At 32.3% G+C, this 17,281-nt stretch overlaps 2 long non-coding RNA genes and 1 pseudogene across 3 annotated transcripts; 2 read left to right on the top strand and 1 right to left on the bottom strand.

Moving 5' to 3' along the window:
• Nucleotides 1-237: 237 nt before the first annotated feature.
• Nucleotides 238-1,002, top strand: LOC125610846 (annotated as a pseudogene).
• A 56-nt stretch (nt 1,003-1,058) lies between these two features.
• LOC125610983 lies at nt 1,059-1,564 on the top strand. Its single transcript, XR_007341095.1, has 2 exons — nt 1,059-1,261; nt 1,328-1,564. It is a non-coding gene; the product is annotated as an uncharacterized LOC125610983 (long non-coding RNA).
• LOC125610982 lies at nt 1,332-7,257 on the bottom strand. 2 transcript variants are annotated; one of them, XR_007341094.1, is made up of 4 exons: nt 7,193-7,220; nt 6,982-7,031; nt 4,687-4,784; nt 1,332-2,878 (listed from the first exon to the last, which is right to left on the bottom strand). It is a non-coding gene; the product is annotated as an uncharacterized LOC125610982 (long non-coding RNA). The 2 variants fall into 2 exon arrangements; XR_007341093.1 differs by lacking the exon at nt 6,982-7,031 and having other exon boundaries at nt 7,193-7,257.
• Between the last annotated feature and the right edge of the window lie 10,024 nt (nt 7,258-17,281).

The following is a 17,281-nucleotide window of genomic DNA, read 5'->3' as shown; positions in this document are numbered from 1 at the left end:
AGCATGTATAATCATGAAAGAGTCATTACACATACACAAGCAGGAAGTCACCTAATGATTTTTCAAAGTCACCTTTGATTTTTCTACTTGGCATCCAGGTATACTAAATGTTCACTTATGTATTCACTTTTATGCGTACAAGTTACTTTTTAACCAAATAATTATTTCTTCTTGGATATTTGCAAGAGCAGAGGGAATTCACTGTGAAAGGAAGCCTTGCATTTCATCAGGGTGTCTATGAAAATGACTGTAGTTCTGCTCCTGTTACAGCTATTACACTTTGGTTCTGGAAGTTGTGGAAAGGTGCTGGTGTGGGCAATGGAATACAACCATTAGATCAATATGAAGACAATACTGGAGGAGCTCACACAGAGGGGGCATGAGGTGACTGTTTTGAGACCTTCAGGTTCCATTTTTGTGGGCGATGACAAATCATCTGCCATTAAGTTTGAGAACTATGCTTCATCATTTTCAAGAGAATATATAGAGAATTTTTATACTCAATTACTTGGTATAATTATTTATGAAACAGTGAAAAATCCATTTTGGAAATATTCAAGATTTCAAAAAATTATGGGTCAGTTATCTGATTAAGTAGAGACTATATGTAGAGATGCAGTTTTGAACAAGAAACTTATGGCAAAACTACAAGAATCAAGGTTTGATGTCATTCTTTCAGATGTCATTTGTCCCTGTGGTGAGCTGCTGGTGGAAATTCTTCAAAAAACATTTGTTTAGAGTCTCTGCTTATCACCTGGTTACAAAATTAAAAAGTATAGTAGGGTACTACTTTTTTCTCCTTCCTATATGCCTGTTATATTTTCAGGATTAAGCAATCAAATGACATTTGTTGAGTGGGTAAAATATATGCTCTACGTTCTTTATTTTGATTCTTGGTTCAAATTATTTAATGAGAAGAGATGGAATCAGTTTTACAGTGAGATACTGGGTGATTTGCAAACATGTTCTTCCATTTCAAAGTGGAAAATCCATCTACTATAGAGGGATCCATCAATTTCTTCATAGTGCACTTTGAAGCATGAAAATGTTTAATTTTAGTTAAATAATTCTTTAATTTTCAAAATTTCCCCAATTCAAATGGAAATGCAATGTAAAGTACAAAGTGCCTAGCATATCTACAATCAATTCAACATTCATCACAATGATCAATAATATTACTGTATAAAGAAAACATCACCTAAAGGAACACTTTAATAATGCGTGAACAAAAACAAAATAGTAATAAGATTCAATGGAATAAGTAATAAGTAATAGTAATAGTAATAAGTATTAATAGTATATATATATCAATAGTAATAAGATTCAGTGCTTTTAAAGCATCAAGAAGTAAATAGAATGGGAATGAAACACAGGTCAGAAAAACAGAAAATGAATCTAAAATTAAATAGTTAGTTCAACTGTGAAGGTATTAATGCTTACCTTAATTATAAAAACCAGAATTATTATCAAAGACCATATTTTTAAAACTAACTTAACTAACTAAACCTTGTTTATAAGACATAATAAATTTAAGTATACAATAAAAACATGAGTGAAAATATAAGACAAGTCCCAATGAAGCCATATCAATGTAAGCTATTTTACTTCTACTACTATTACCAAAATAGTCCAAAATAACCTCTAAAAATAAATACTAATAATTATTCAAATATTATTTCATAAGCCATTCCAAACAATACCATTCTAAATTTTATGCATCTACTAAATAAGAGTAAACAAGTCTAAATTAAAAAAAGAAAGTACACACAGAATGTGTAATAATAAATGATTTTGAATACTTTGTAATAACTCAGAAATTATTTTTAAAATTAATAAATATTAATTAATACAAGTGCATATAAAATTTGTAGAACTTGATAAATGTAGCTTAAGTGATGAATGTATATTTATGCCATAAAACCTACTCACTACATTTTTAAAAAACAAAATAGTAAATAATATATTGTTCAAACATGCAGTAATTAAGTGAGGAAACAAGTATATAAATATTGAACTGGATATTAATCTAAATACATGGGGAGCCATATGAAAATTTTGGTCACATCAGTATTAGAAGCTGACATGTGTTTAATCAAAAAGGATCTTTCTGGGTATTGAGTGAAAATACACAGCCACAGGTAGAATAGAAGAGCAAAATAGAATTGATCGAAGTCATTTCACCCAACATGACCCAATACTTCTTCAAAAACATCAAGATGATCATTTTTAAATAGTGTTTAACCATATCACTTACCACACTGAAAATTGCGTACTTCCAGTTGGTCCACTAGGTAATATTACCTTTCCCACCTGACCTTCCATTTTCACTTTGGAAAATATTTGTCCAACACAAATCTCCAACTTAAGGAGCTTGAATGACTTCAAACCCATTCTATACAATCACCATTTTAATTACATTTGAACTTTGAAATGGAAGTAAATAAATAAATCACCATCTTAGAAACTGAATTTCTCAAGACAACAGAATTTAAAAAAAAAATACTTCTATGGCTGTTCTATGACACTTATTTGACCCAGTTTTGTGAAACTTTCAAAGAACCTTTCAGGGACTTAAAAATTTAGGCCAATTAACTTTTTTAAAATATTGGTATCTTATGATTGTTGTATAGATATAAAGAGAATGTTATGAGATTATCAAGAATTCACCATGAACAGCCAGTGAAGCCTCTGGACCAAGCTGTCTTCTGGATAGAGTTTGTCATGCGCCACAAAGGAGCTAAACACCTCCGGGTGGCTGCCCATTACCTCTCCTGGTTCCAGTACTACTCTTTGGATGTGCTTGGGTTCCTGCTGGCCTGTGTGGCAACTGGGATGTTCATCATCACCAAATGCTGTCTATTTTGTTGTCGGAAGTTTGCTAAAACAGGAAAGAAGAAAAAAGAGGAATAGTTTATTAATCCTGAACCTGGAGTACTGACAGATGGGCCTCTTCCAGTTTACCCCAGCAATAAGATGTTACAATGCTAGAATCCTTTCTGTCTGTGGAAAAACAAATGTTTACAATCTACCTAATCAACTCAAAGTTTCTTTTCCAGAAATTTAATTCCTAGTTAAGGGAAATAAACATCCTGGGGCGGCGGGGGGGGGGGCGAGGAATCAAACACTGCAGAAGGTTAAACTATATGACTATATGAACCTATGTAGAAATTTAATATTATAATTTATTAGTATACCAAAAAAACTTAATAAACTTAATTACAATTATGCATTGAGACAAAAACAGTAAGGATTCACTCATTATCAGTATGGTTTCTCAAATTCCCAGCCTGCTTAATTTCATTTAGGCACAGAATTTTGTACATTTAACTTTCCTGAAGAAAGACACTTGCCTTTTTTCCAGCTAAGTCATTTCCCCATAAAATGTTTTATAGAATTAGAAGCATAATGATTCCTATGTACTTTCTACAGCACAATTGAGTCATTGAAGAAAATATTTGGTTTCATTACCTCATTATAATTATTTACTCTTAATCCATCAAATAAATTGAACTGTTTGGCCACTCTCATAATCATGCTTTGGAAATAGACATTAGGTCTCAATTTTAGGTTGTGGTAATACAGAACAGGAACAGGAAAGAAACTTGCTAAATTCTTATTTTTTACTCAAATATGACACAAGGTTACCTATATTTGTTACTGTTATGATGTGAAATGTAATGAGTTTTTGTAGACAGTTTGCAGTTATATTTAAATTCTATAATCTGTAATAATGAAGAGCATGTCTAATTTTTTTCTTTTTCCTCAGTAGCTTATTGTCTCATATCACCTATAACAGTAGTAAAGGATCTACATCATTTGGAATGACTGAAAATAAAATCTTCATACTTTTCCTGCAAAACTCAGCATGTTATCTATTATAACACTCGGTAACATTGAAAACAATATAAAAATTACGTAAGTTGGTTGGAAAATAGGTAAACAAAATCATAAGTAATCCAAATGCTGTCCTTTAAGGAAAACATCACTAAACCTTTTTATGATCAAAATGTCCCAAATTCAGGAATAGTTAGTGGTTTAGTCAGCATGTTTGCTACTATGACTAAAAGACCTACAAGAATTATTGTAGAAGAGGAAAAGTTTATTTGAGGGCTCATGTTTTATTCCATAGAAGGTTGCCTCCATTTCTTGAGTCTGGAGGTGAGGCAGAATATCATGGGGGTATTGTATGGTGGAATAATAATCAGGAGGTAGAGAGAGATTCCACTTGCCAGATATAAAATATGTACCCCAAAGCTATGACCCCAATGACCTGCCTCCTGCAGCCACACCCCACCTTCCTTCAGTAACCACTCAATTAATCCCATCAGGTGATTAATTCACTGTTCGGCTTAAGACTCTCATAACCCAATCATTTCCCCTCTGAACTATCCCCCATTGTGTCTCCCATGAGCTTTTGGGGGACACCTCAAGTCCAAACCATAATAGTTAGTTATTTTTTTTTGTTATAAAGACCACCAGCCAAGCTTCACAAGAAATATTCTCCATCTTAAGTTTAATTCAAAATAAATATTAAAGCATTTTTGCATCTTTTTCCACTTTTTATTGGTGCATTGAAATTTTATAAACTGATAGGATTTGTTGTGACATATTTGTACATACAAACAAAGACACAATATAACAATATAATTTGGCCAATATCACTTCCCAACACTTTTCCCCTCTTACCTCACATTCCACCCTTTGGAGGCTTTCTGCTTCTGCTCTTCTACTGATTTTCATGAGATCTACCTCCATCTTTCCTTTTTTGCCTCTAGCTTCCACATCTGAGAGAAAACATAAAAACCTTGACTTCTGAGTTTGACTTATTTATTTTGTTTAACATAATGATCTCTAGTTCCATCCATTTTCATGCATATAACATAATTTTATTTTTCTTTATGACTGAATAAAATTCCATTATGTATAAAAGCCACAATTTTTATAAAATCCATTCATCCACTGGCAGACACCTAAGCTAGTTTCATAGTTGGGCTATTGTAAATTGTGCTTCTAAAAATATAAACATGGGTATGCATGTATCAGGGTAATAAAATGACTTTAATTCTTCATGATAAATACTGAGAAGTGGTATAGCTGGATCTTATGATGGCTCCATGCCTCATTTTTGAGGAACCTCTATACTGATTTCCATAGTGGTAGTACTAGTTTACAATGTCTCCAATATTGTAAAAGTGTTTTCTTCACATTCTTTCCAGCATTTTATTTTTTTTATTGATGACTGCCTTTCTGACTGGTATAAGATAAAATCCAAGTATACTTTTGCTTTGCATTTCCATGAAGATTAAATGTATCAAAGATATTTTTCACATTTTTTTGGTTATTTATATTTCTTCTTTTGAGAAGTATCTTTTTTATTAATTTGCCCATTTGTTGATTTGGTTTGTTTTTTTTGGTGTAAAGTTTTTTAAATTCTTTATATATTCTAAATATTAATCCTTAGTCAAATGTAACTAGCAAAGACTTTCTTCCATTCTGTATGTTTTCTCTTCAAAATTATAATTGTTTTGCTGTGCAGAAGCTTTTTAATTTGATGCCTTCCCATTTATTAACTCTTAGCATGATTTTCTGAACTTTATCGTATTGAGAAAGTCATTTCCTGTGCCTATATACTGGAGTGTTGACCATTTGTTTTCTTCTAGGAGTTGCATAATTTCTAATTCCTAGGTCTTTGATCCATTTGGGGTTTATTTTTGTGTAGGGTCACAGTTAGGGGGCTAGTTTCATTCTTCTACACATGGATAACCAGATCCCAACATCATTTCCTAAATAATCAATCTATTCTCCAGTGTATTTTTGACAATTTTGTCAAGAATCAGACATCTGTAGATTTGTGGGTTTGTCTCTGTGTCTTCTATTTTGTACCACTGGCCTGTGTGTCTGTTTTAAAACAGTACCATGCAATTTTTGTTACTATAGCTCCGTAGTATAATTTGAAGTCAAATATTTTGATGCCTCCAACATTACTTTCTGGGTTTAGAATTGCCCTGGCTTTTCTGGGTTATTTATTCTTCTAAATTAATTAGAGAACTGCTTTTTTCTAGTTCTGTGGACAATGTCATTGTTGTTCTCATGGTGAATTAACTGTATTTGTATATTGCTTTTTATTATAGGGCATTTTAATAATATTAATTCGGCCTATCAATGATCAGGGGAAGTCTTTCCATCTTTTGAGATCTTTAATTTCTTTCTTCAATGTTGTCCACATTTCATTGTAGAGGTCTTTCACCTCCTTAGAAAACTTTTGTTTAAAAATTAGAGAAATTATAGGAAAGGTTTGGATGAATTATTTTTACATCTTACCTAATAATATATATATATATATATATATATATATATATATATATATATATATATTAAATACAAATAGAACTAATACAGTAAGTTGTTAAAAATACTGTTAAATCATGAAGACTGACTTAGTTTTCATGCAACTTATATATGAACAAAAGAGTAATATTCATCAAATAGTGAAAAAATATTACAATCATCAGAAATTTAAACAGTTTTGTATACAAATAAGTGAAGCAGATGGATAAGCAATTCACAGAATTAAAAGTGGCTAATAACATGTAAAAGATGAGACTAATTATAAAAGGAAATAGAATGTATTCAATAAATTTTAATAAATCCTGTCAGCAAGTCACAAGTAGAAGGACATACCTCAACACAACTAAAGACACATATTCCTGATGCACAAATAACATGATATTGAATTAGGAAAAGTTGAAATTTTTTCTTTAATTTGGGAGCCAGAGAAGAATGTTCACTTTCACCACTCTTACTCAATATGATATTGTAAATCCGACCCAGAACAATTAACCAAAGAAAGAAAGAAATTTCATCCAAATAGGAAAGAAAGAAGTCAAATTATTACTGTTTTGAGTCCACACAATCTTATATAGAAAAAAAAACCCTTCTCATCCCACCAGAAACCTTTTGGATGAAAAATAATAGATAAACCATTCTTGATAATGTTACTGGATTCATGATCAACACCAATAAGAAGCTACCTGAAAAATCAAGAAATAAATTCAATTTATAATAGTTACGGAAAAATAATTAGCTAGCAATAAATTTACCATGAAAGGTAAAAAAAAAATAAAATGTTAATTCTGAAACACTGATAAAATAAATTGAATGAGTCACATGCAAAAATGTAAAGACAGCTCACCTTTGTGAACGTCTAGAGCGTTCGGGTCCCTGGGTAAGGGTCACGAAATAACCGGGACACAGGGGATGCAGAGCCAAGGCAGCAAATGCAACTGCATGCTGAAGTTTATTTGCAAGTTCCTTTTATACACTTCTTCTAACAAAGCAAGCAATTCTTCAATAACACTTTACCCACATTGTCCAAATATCATGCCTCAGCGGATACACAGAGCTAGATTCAAATTGTTCCTGTTTGTTTGATAAGTACCCTCCTAAAGTTCTTTGTAGACATTATCTACTCCTCTGAGGATGCATTTGTTTCTTCAGAATGTACTGTTCCCAGGATAAGTATGCAGGAAGCTTCTTCCTCTTGGCCAAACCATGCAGAACTTGTGCCTTGCGATAAGGGGAAGAGAACGTTTCCTCCTCCTAGCTGAGGTTTGCCTCAGCTGACCTAAATCACAGCCACAGCTCTTGCAAAATGTCAGGCCTGAGGGAGCTAAACTCTGCACACTTAAACCCCAACACACCTTCATAAGAAGAATTCAATTTGGTATAATGTCCACAAAATATAAAGCAATCTAAGGTCAGAAAGCAAAACTTAACAAAATACTGAGGAACTCCTTCACAGAAATAACCAATATAATATAAATATAGTAAAAACTATCTGGATCCATGAAAGACACTTGGAGAGCTAATACTTCTGAAAAAAACAGTGAGAAATATTATAATATTTTGCCTCAAAATATATTACAAAATATATTAAGTTATAGAAAGTGAAGCAGCAAAGAATTAGCATAAAATCTGATAAGTGGACCATTGTAGCAGAATATAGAACCAAAAAATCAGTCCACCAATTTATAGTAACTTGACTTTCAACATAGGGACCAACAAGTGGTGAAAGAAAAACTTAATTTCCACATATAGAAGAATAAAACTGTACTTCTACTATTTACCAAATAAATAATCAACTCAAAACATATTAAAGATATAAATGTAAGTATGCAAATTGTAAAACTACCAGAAGAAATATTTCAGACCATAACCCTCAGCAAAGGGTTATTGACTCTAACCCAAAAGCACAAGCAACATAAGTAAAAATTGAAAAACAGAACATCAAAGGAAACAATCAAAAGAATTAAATGAAAACATATGGAATTGGATAAAACACTTGCAAACCATTCATCCAACAAGAGAATGATATCCTCAATATATCAAGGTCCCAATTACCTCACCAGCAACAACAATTAAAAAGAGGAAAAAACAATGGAATAGAAAGAAATTTCTCAAAAAGGAGATATAAAAAGTGGTCCACAAATATATAACAAAAAAGCTCACCATCAATAATTATTAGAAAAACACAAATAAAACTACAGTGATATATCATCTTACTCCAGTTATAGTGAACACTATTGAAAGACAAAAAATAAGTAGTATTGGCAAAGATATAGAGAAAAGAGTAGGCTTTTACATTGTTTGTAGGAATGTAAGTTAGGGTATACATTACAGAAAAGAGTACTAAAGTATTACAAAAAGAATGAAATAGAAATACTACGAGATGTAACCAGTTTCTTTCTGGGCATATATACAAATGGAAAGAAACCTGCTTGTGAAAGAAATATCTACACTGCCATTTTGCTTTTAACATGTTTCACAATAGCCAAGACCATAATCTAACCAAGTGTCTATCAACAGGTAAACAGATATAGATAATATGGAATATGAACAGAATTACTTTCACTTAATATATTTTATGTAAATATTCAATCATTATTTCTATAAATTAAGGAAATTCTTTGTGACATTTCCGTGAGTACATGTATTATGTTTTAATCATATCCTCCCAGCCTACAATTTCCCCTCCTTCTCTCCTCTAACCACTTTCCTCTGTCTTAACAATACCTCTTTGATGTTCAGGGTTTTTATTTTAATTCCCATAATGAGAAAAGATATGTGACATTTGTCTTCTCTCTGGCTTATTTCCCATAAAAAGATGATCTCTAGTTCCATTCATTTTTTCTACAAAGAACATGACTTTATTCTTCTTCACAGCTAAATAAAATTCTAATTATATGTGTGTATAACAACTTATGTATATGATATATGTGTGATATATGTGTGTATCACCATATATATATATATATATATATATATATATATATATATATATATATCATATATATATAAAACCATATGATGATATATANAAGAGACAGATATATGTGTGTATCACCATATATATATATATATATATATATATATATATATATATATATATATATCATATATATATAAAACCATATGATGATATATAATATATATCTATACCTATAGGCATATAAATATAGATATATTATCTTATCCTTAGTCCTTCATCTGTGAATAGAAACCTATACTATTTCCATAGCTTAGCTATTGTGCATAGTATTGTAATAAAGATAGTCATTCAGGAATCTCTTTTATATACTGACTTCAATTCTTTTGAATGTATGTCTAGGAGTGGGTCATAAGATAGTTGTAATTTTAGTGTTTTTTTTTTTTTTGGAACCCCATACTGTTTTCCATAGTTGCTGTTGGAAGTTGCATTCTACCAACACCACATAAGGGTTCTTTCTTCTTCAGATCCTTGCCAGCATATGTTATTTTGTTGTTGTTATTGTTGTTGTGATAGCAACCACTCTGACAGGGTGAGATACATTGATTTGTATATTCCTTATGGCTAAAGATGTTCAGAACTTTTCTTCCTACATTGGTGATTTGAACTTCTTTTTAGAAGAGTCTATTCAGATCCTTTTCCCATTTGTTGTTTCTATGGCTTGTTCTTTGGTCGAACATTTTTTTACTTCTTTATATATTCTGAATATTAATTCACTGTCAAATGAATATATATGAAAAATTTTGTCCTATTTGAAGGTTCCTCTTTTTCTCCCAGTTGCTTCATTTGCTGTTTAGAAGCTTTTAAATTTGATCTAATCCAATATGCCACTTCTTCCATTTACTTCCCAAGCTTTGTAGTCCTATTCAGAAAACTGTTGCCTCTTCTTACATCATAAAATGTCTCCCCAATTTTTTCCTGTAAGCTCCAAACTTTTATATCCAACATTAAATTCTTTGATCCACTTTGAGATCACTTTGTACAGGGTGAGACAAGGAAATCTAGATTTAATATTGACATGTATATGTCCTGTTTTCCCATTTTTTAATCTTTGTTCCAATGTACATTTTTGGAAACTTTGCCAAGAATCAGTTGACTATAGACCTGCAGGTTTATTTTTGCATTTCCTATTCTATTCCATTGTCTACAATCTGGTTTTATGCTAATACCATGCTATATTTGTTAATATGATTCTGTAGCACATTTTGCAATACTTCCAGCATTGCTCTTTTGTCTCAGGATTTCTTTGACCACTCAGAGACTTTCATATGCCTTTTCTAGTTCTGTGAAGAATACCATTGGTATGTTGATGGAGATTTCATTGAATCTTTGGGTGTCTTATGGTTCTATGGCCATTTTAGCAATATTAGTTCTCTAAGTTAATGAACGTGAGCAGTCTTTCTAACTTCTGACATCTCCTTCAGTTTCTCTCGTCAGTTTTTTACAATTTCCACTTCAGAGGGACTTCAACTCTTTGGTTATTTCCTAAATTTAGTTTATTTTGACACTCATGTGAATATGATTTCTCTGAATTATTTCTCAGTCTGTTCAGCATGGTTGTATTGAAAAAAACTAACATTTTTTGTAGCAGGGAAATACTGAATTTACCAAATGAATTTGGAAGGATTCCTTCTCTTTTATAAAGGATGATTTTTTTTTTTCCAAATCTGAAGAAGTTAACAACAAATCAGTACATTTCTGGGTTTCTCTTTTTTGGGAGACATCGTAGCTACTTCAGTCTCATTGCTTATAGTTGACTTCACAGGATTTGAATGTTTTTGAAGAATGGTGGGTCATATGTGTCTCAACATGTTCACTTATTAAATAATTTCCAATTGATTGTTTTTCTAGCCACTTAATAATTATCGTAGAGCCAGTTGAATTTTAATATTAAAATAACTAATTTTTAAAGGTTTACCATGTTAATAAATTCATTTCTTTTAAATGAAGTTATGACTTAGTTAAGGCATTTACTTTCATTTTCATTTTATCATAAGTAATAATTATCAAAAGTGAATTTATCAAAAGTGAAGCAGGTAGGTTAAGTAACCCCGCCAACCTCATACTACTCTAGTGCTTTGTAGGAAGTAGTATTAATGTTATCTGAGTATTTACCACCATGTTATGCTGATTCCCCTTTCTTATTAACAGTTATTTTCAAAATGTAACATGTATAGTCTTCCATCTTTATACCTACATGTTAATAGAAAGAGTATTGTGTGTGTGTATAATCAAAGATATGTCAAATTATGATTGCAATTATCTATTGCAGCATAACAAATTATTCTCAAATGCAGTTATTATTCAGTCTCAGCTCTTATGTTGGCAAGAGCTATAATCATTTGAAGGTCATTCATTCAACATACCTGAGAATTGGTATCAAGAATCAAACTGCTGATGTGCTAGAAGAACTGGAACTTCTTTCCACATTTTTATCTCTCCAACAAGTGATTATTTATTATGGAAGCTCACTTCTTCTTTAGTGTTCCAAAGGGAATAGAAGAATAAATAATAGATAAAGAGACAGAAATACACAGAAAATGACTCAGGCAGAGGGATTAAAGATAAACAGAATACATTGCTTTCTTGGAATGGAACCACCATTTGACCCACCTATCCACTCCTTGGTTTATGCCAAAGGAATTAAAGTCAGCATACTACAGTGATGCAGCCACATCAATGTTTATAGTAGTTCAACTCATAATAGCTAAACTATGGAACTAAATTAGATACCCTTCAACAGATTAATAAATAAAAAATGTGAGATATATATATATATATATATATATATACACACACACACACACACACACACACACAATGGAATATTACTCAACCTTACAGAAAAATGAAATTATGGCATTTGCAGGTAAATGGATGAAACTAGCAAACATCATGCTAAGTGAAATAAGCCAATCCCCCAAAACCAAAGGCCAAATGTTTTCTCTGATAAGCAATGCTTATCTATGGGGATTGGGGTAGGAATGAAGGAACTTTGGATTTTGCAGAGAGGACTGAGGGGAGGAGTAGGACAGTTAGGATGGGAAGAATGGTAGAATTAGACAGACATTATTACCCTATATATATGTATTACTATGCTAGTGGTGTAATCTGCACCACCTACAGCCAGAGGAATGAAAAGCTGTGCTCTATTTGTGTAAAGTGTATCAAAATGCATTCTACTGTCATGTGTAACCAATTAGAACAAATTTAAAAAAAAATAGAAGGGAGACCAGTAGAATAAAAGTAGGGGATTGGGTGAGGGGCAGGGAGGGAAACCAGTGATACTGGGAATGAAATTGTTAAAACTATATTGTTTTATTATGTGTGCACATGGATATATTATAATAGATCCCACTGTTATGTGAAAATATAACGCATCAATAAAAAGAAAAATAAATTTAAAATGCAGATGTAACAGCAATTTAATAAAGAGAGAATGTGGAAAAATAAACAAAACAATTCTTGAGAAAAAATAATAAAATCAAATAAAAATCACTAGTAGGCTGGATATATCTCAGTTGGTAAAGGGCTTGCCTCACATGCACAAAACTCTGGGTTCAGTCACCAGTACCACAAAAGAAAGAATAAATAAATAAATCATTCCCAATTCTGTAAACATCATTTCTCTAAAATGAAAAAGAGAGAAAGAAATGAACAGAGATATTATTTGAAGCAATCAGAAGAAAAAACAAAAAAAATTATAAGTGTTAGTATATATATTTGAAAAAATACCATTCACATAAAAGTTTCTGTTTTTCAAATTAGAAGATATACAACAGCTGACTGGATTAAAAGGTAAGAATCAACAGTTTGGTGCCTTGGAGAAACTAACCTCACAGGCAAAGAAACACACAAAGTGAAATTATCTGGAATTTTATCCCAATCAAATGGAATCCAAAAGTAAGCATTAGTGATTAATCATTTGAGACAAAGGACACTTGAAGCCAAAATCAGTCAGAAGAGGTAGAAGTCACTACATTTGGATAAAGAGAACAATTTATCAAAAGCATTTAACAATGGCATACACACAAACAGAGAGAGAGAGAGAGAGAGAGAGAGAAACACATACAAGACACACTGATGTGGTTGCACACAATTTTTTTTAAACAAACACTGCTGGACATAAAGGGAGAAAGAGGCCCCTTAAAATGGTAGTGGTGGATTCACAGCCCTACTTTCATGAGATCAATCACTCCCCCCAAAATAAAAATCTTTAGAATTAATTCACACTAAAGATCAAATGGACTTTATAGATAGCTATAAATTATTACATCCATTAGCTGTAGAAGACACACTCTTTGTACCAGTTAATGAAACTTTTCCCCAAACTGAATGAATGTAGGTCATAAAGAATGCCTTTTCTTGTCCAAAAATTTGAAACTTTTTCCTCATCTCACCAGACTTTAATGGAATGAAACTAAAAATCAACAGCAAGAGAAAATAAAGAAACGGGAAAACTGAACACATTCCCTCTAAAAACTGGAACATGACAGGGATGCCCTCTTTCACCACTTCTATTTAACACAGTTCTTGAAACATTGGCCACAGCAATTAGACAGATGAAAAAAATTAAAGGGATACACATAGGAAAAGAAGAACTCAAATTGGCACTATTTGCTAATGATACGATTCAATATCTGTAAGACCCTAAAAGTTCCACAGGAAAATTTCTAGAACTAGTAAATGAATTCAGCAAAGTAGCAAAATATAAAATCAACACCCATAAACCAAAGGCATTTCTGTATATCAGTAACACATCCTCAGAAAGGGAAACGAGGAAAACTACCCCATTCTCAATAGCTTCAATAAATAAATAAATAAATAAATAAAATGGTTGGGAATCAACAAAAGAGGTGAAAGATCTATATAATGAAAATTACAGAACCCTAAAGAAAGAAATCAAAGAAGACTTTAGAAGATGAAAAGATCTACCTTGCTCTTGGATAAGCAGAATTAATATTATCAAAATGACTATACTTCCAAAAGCACTATACAGATTTAATGCAATTCCAATCAAAATTCCAATGACATCCCTCATGGAAATAGAAAAAGTCATCATGAAATTTATCTGGAAAATAAGAGACCCAGAACAGCTAAAGCAATCTTTAGTAGGAAGAGTGAAGCAAGTGGCATTACTATACCAGATCTTAAACTATATTATGAAGCAATAGTAACAAAAACAGCATGGTATTGGCACGAAAACAGACTGGCAGACCAATGGTACAGAATAGAGGGCACAGAGACTAACCCACTAAACTACAATTATCTTATATTAGACAAAGTTTTCAAGAACATGCATTGGAGAAAAGATAGCCTCTTCAACAAATGGTGCTGGGAAAACTGGAAATCCATATGCAACATAATAAAATTAAACCCCTATCTCTCACCATGCACAAAACTTAACTCAAAATGGATCAAGGACTTAGGAATACAACCAGAGACACTGTGTCTAATAAAAGAAAAAGTAGGCATCATCTCCATCATCTGGGATTAGGCACCAACTTTCTTAATAAGACACCTCTGGTGCAAGAATTAAAAATCAAGAATCAATAAATGGGATGGACTCAAACTAAAGTTTCTTCTCAGCAAAAGAAACAATCTGTGAGACAAATAGAGAGCCGACATCTTGGGAACAAATATTTACCCCTCAAACATCAGATAGAGCACTAATCTCTAGGGTATATAAAGAATTCAAAAAGCTAAATATTAAAACAAATCACAAATAATCAATAAATGGGCAAAGGACCTTAAGAGACACTTCTCATAAGATGATGTACAATCAATCAACAAATAGATGAAAAAATGTTCATCATCACTAGCAATTAGAGAAATGCAAATCAAAACCACTCTAAGATTTCATCTCACTCCTGTCAGAATGGCAGCTATTATGCATACAAACAACAAAAAGTGTTGGTGAGGATGTGGGGGAAAAGGTACACTCATACACTGCTGTTGGGACTGCAAATTGGTGCATCCAATATGGAAAGCAGTATGGAGATTTCTTGAAAAATTGGGAAGGAACCACCATTTGACCCAGCTATCCCTCTCCTTGGTCTATACCCAAAGAACTTAAAAACAGCATACTACAGGGACACAATCACATCAATGTTTATAGCAGCACAATTCACAATAGCTAAACTTTGGAACCAACCTAGATGTCCTTCAATAGATGAATAGATAAAAAATGTGGCATATAAACAAAATGGAATATTACTCAGCAATAAAAGAGAATAAAATCATGGCAATCACAGGTAAATGGATGGAGTTAGAGAAGATAATGCTAAGTGAAGTTAGACAATCCCAAAAAAACAAATACCGAATATTTTCTTTGATATAAGGAGGCTGATTCATAGTGAGATAGGGAGCAGGAGCATAGGAGGAATAGACAAACTCTAGATAAGGCAGAGGGTTGGAGGGGAAGAGAAGGAGCATAGGGTTATTAATGATGGTGGAATGTGATGATCATTATTATCCAAAGTGCAGGTATGAAGAAATGAATTGCTGTGAATATACTGTGTATACAACCACAGATATGAAAAATTCTGCTCTATATGTGTAATAAGAATTGTAATGCATTCCACTGTCATATATAAATAAAAAAACACATTTATTAAAGTCAGCATTTTAACCAATGTAAAGTATACAATTAATTGGCATCTATATATATATCCATGTTTTGTAACCAACCACTTTCCAGATCCACAGAGCATATACCAAGCATGCTCAAGGTTCTTGGTTTTATCCTCAGCACTGAAAAAGCAAAGAAGAGTAATTTCTAAAACTGATGGGGGACATCTATGGTTTATATTGTACTTGATGGAGAAAGAATGAACTAAAAAATATCTTCTTTCTAATATAAGGCAGAGGATGAGAAGATCCAATTTTACCACTTTTATTCAACATAATTTTTTTATGATTATAACTAAGGCAACTGCCAACAACATGAAATTTAAGATAAATGTATCTGAAAGAATGAAGTCTTCCTGTTAGTAGACAGCAAAATTTAGAAAATATCTTAAAGAATCATCTAGAAAAACAGAGAAAAGCAAGTTTTCAGGATACAAGACCAAAATTACAATATTTATATGGTTGCAATGAACGATTCTAAATACACTTTACAAAATGATCCTATTTAAAATACTATCAGAATAGATCTGAATGCAATAAGTGTGATAGATCTTCCTAGCATTCATTTACTCAACTCAAAAGAATCATGGAAACATATTAACTGCAGGACAAAGAAAAAATTTATTTCATGAGGAAATCTATTAAAATGATTGCAGTACTGCTGCTGCTGCTACAGCTGAATAGTGACTTTGGTTCTGGCAGTTGTGGAAAGGTGCTGGTATAACCAATGGAAACAAATATAAGATCAATTTAAAGATAATGCTTAATGAACTTGTCCAGATGGATCACAAGGTGGAGATGATGACCTGTTCTCTGGAAACTAGTCAGCCCCTTTCTTTAGAAAACTGCAGATTATTCAGTGGGCTCATGACAAATAATGACATATCCATCATAATCAGAAACATGTATTTCCATTCACCAAGGGCAAACTTAATCTGACCAAAATTAAGTCCCCCAATCTCCAAGCATCCATGACAATCACAGAGTTCCTTATGTAGCAACAACCTGTGGTGATCTGAAAGCTATCTGCTCACAGATTGATTTCTTGGACTGCTCCCATTGTGGAGGGGGCACCCTTTTGTTCTTCTTGGAATAGAAACTTTTTGTCTGGAAATAGATGTGCCTCTCTGGTATGAGATGTTCCTACTGAAACTACCATCTATAAACTTACAGAAGGCCTTCTCCACCATCATACTATCCCATACAGTATTACCTCTAATCAAGAAACCGATTTCACAGCAAATGGAGTTTGAGAATTGGCCCATGTTCATATGTTAATGTTAAATATGTTAACATATTTACCACTACCCTGAAGCAGTTTACTTG

Source organism: Marmota marmota, unplaced genomic scaffold, assembly GCF_001458135.2.
Source record: "Marmota marmota marmota unplaced genomic scaffold, marMar, whole genome shotgun sequence".
NCBI classification, from domain to species: Eukaryota; Metazoa; Chordata; class Mammalia; order Rodentia; family Sciuridae; genus Marmota; species Marmota marmota.
Note: the sequence above shows the minus strand (reverse complement) of the source record. Positions and strands in the feature narration are given on the sequence as shown.